General features: G+C 44.8%; 1 non-coding gene across 1 annotated transcript; it reads left to right on the top strand.

The window, feature by feature from the left end:
- The first annotated feature begins 1,197 nt into the window (after nucleotides 1-1,197).
- Nucleotides 1,198-1,304, top strand: LOC129640788 (U6 spliceosomal RNA). The gene has a single exon (XR_008708991.1). It is a non-coding gene; the product is annotated as a U6 spliceosomal RNA (small nuclear RNA).
- The last annotated feature ends 549 nt before the right edge of the window (nucleotides 1,305-1,853 follow it).

Consider the following 1,853-nt stretch of genomic DNA (forward strand, 5'->3'; position numbering starts at 1 on the left):
AGCTGAGCGCCAAAGAATTGATGCTTTTGAACTGTGCTGTTGGAGAAGACTCCTGAGAGTCCCTTGGACTGCAAGGAGATGCAACCAATCCATTCTAAAGGAGATCAGTCCTGGGTGTTCTTTGGAAGGAATGATGCTAAAGCTGAAACTCCAGTACTTTGGCCACCTCATGTGAAGAGTTGACTCATTGGGAAAGACTCTGATGCTGGGAGGGATTAGGGGCAGGAGGAAGGGGACAACAGAATGAGATGGCTGGATGGCATCACTGACTCAATGGATGTGAGTTTGAGTGAACTCCGGGAGTTGGTGATGGACAGGGAGGCCTGGCATGCTGCGATTCATGGGGCCGCGAAGAGTCGGACACAACTGAGCGACTGAACTGAAGTGAACTGAACTGAACTGAAAGGCGATGGCACCCCACTCCAGTACTCTTGCCTGGAAAATCCCATGGGTGGAGGAGCCTGGTGGGCTGCAGTCCATGGGGTCGCAAAGAGTCAGACACGTCTGAGCGACTTCACTTTCACTTTTCACTTTCATGCATTGGAGAAGGAAATGGCAACCCACCCCAGTGTTCTTGCCTGGAGAATCCCAGGGACGAGGGGACCTGGTGGGCTGCCGTCTATGGGGTCGCACAGAGTCGGACATGACTGAAGCGACTTAGCAGCAGCAGCAGCAGCGTAGCCGTAAAATAATTTAAAATATTTAAAAAAAGAAAAGTGGGGCAAGTAAAGGTAAAATCAAGAAAGAGAAGGATGGAGCCTCCTCCTGGCCACCTGGCTGAGCCCTCATCAGCAACTCAGCAGCCACTCAGCATCAGCACTCTCTCAGTATCCCTGCTGTCTCCATGGTGATTTAATGTGATTCTGATGGATGTGACTAGTTCATGAACGCTTCCTGGAGCTGGGCACTGTTGGTGCTAACTCCATTTTCCAGATGAGAAAACAGTGCTTCCGAGATTGTTAACAACTTATCCCAAATCACCGAGTTGCTAAAATTGTGGGATCAGGCCATTGAACCTAGGCTGTTTCAGGCCCAAACGTGTGCTCTTGGTGAGCAAAGTAAAAAATAAGATGGTGTTTAATGGAGGAGAACATGAACATGTATTGAGTACTTAATATATACCTGGCATGTGATCCTCACAACAGTCCTGCAAGGGAGGTATCATTCCCATTTCATAGATGAAGAAATTGAGGCTCAGTGCTCACTTTGGCAGCACATATACTTAAATTGGAATGATACAAAGAAGATTAGCATGGCCCCTGCTCAAGGATGACATGCAAATTGGTGAAGCATTTCATGTTTTTATGGCAGAAACCATCACAACATTGTAAAGCGATTTTCCTGCAATTAAAAAATAAAGTTAAAAAAGTATGAATGAAACAGGGAAATTTCTTTAGAAGTTGAGGCTCAGAGAGGTTAAGTAACTTATCTAAAGTTGCACTGCAAAGTCCCGGTCTGGGGCACTTCACCTCCTCTGTGTCTATGCTGAGAGTTTTGTACTTTCTCTCTGAAATAAATCCTGTTTGCTTGCTACCATGAAAAAGAAAAAGGCCAGGTCTCTCAGACTGCAAAGCCCATATTCTATTTGTTAAAAAATATATATTGTTGTTTTGCTCCTAAATTTTATTTATTTATCATTATTTATTTGGCTTCTTCAGGTCTTCACTCTGGCATGTGGAATCTAGTTTCCTGACCAGGGATCAAACCCAGGCTCCCTACAGTGGGACTAGTGTCTTAGCCACTGGACCACCAGGGAAGTCCCTCATATTCTTTCTTATTCTTTCTTCCAGATAGAATTCGCAGGAATTTCACGGATTGAACTAAGTAATTAAAAATCTCTCCTTTAGATATTT

This window comes from Bubalus kerabau, unplaced genomic scaffold (assembly GCF_029407905.1).
Source record: "Bubalus kerabau isolate K-KA32 ecotype Philippines breed swamp buffalo unplaced genomic scaffold, PCC_UOA_SB_1v2 scaffold_40, whole genome shotgun sequence".
NCBI classification, from domain to species: Eukaryota; Metazoa; Chordata; class Mammalia; order Artiodactyla; family Bovidae; genus Bubalus; species Bubalus kerabau.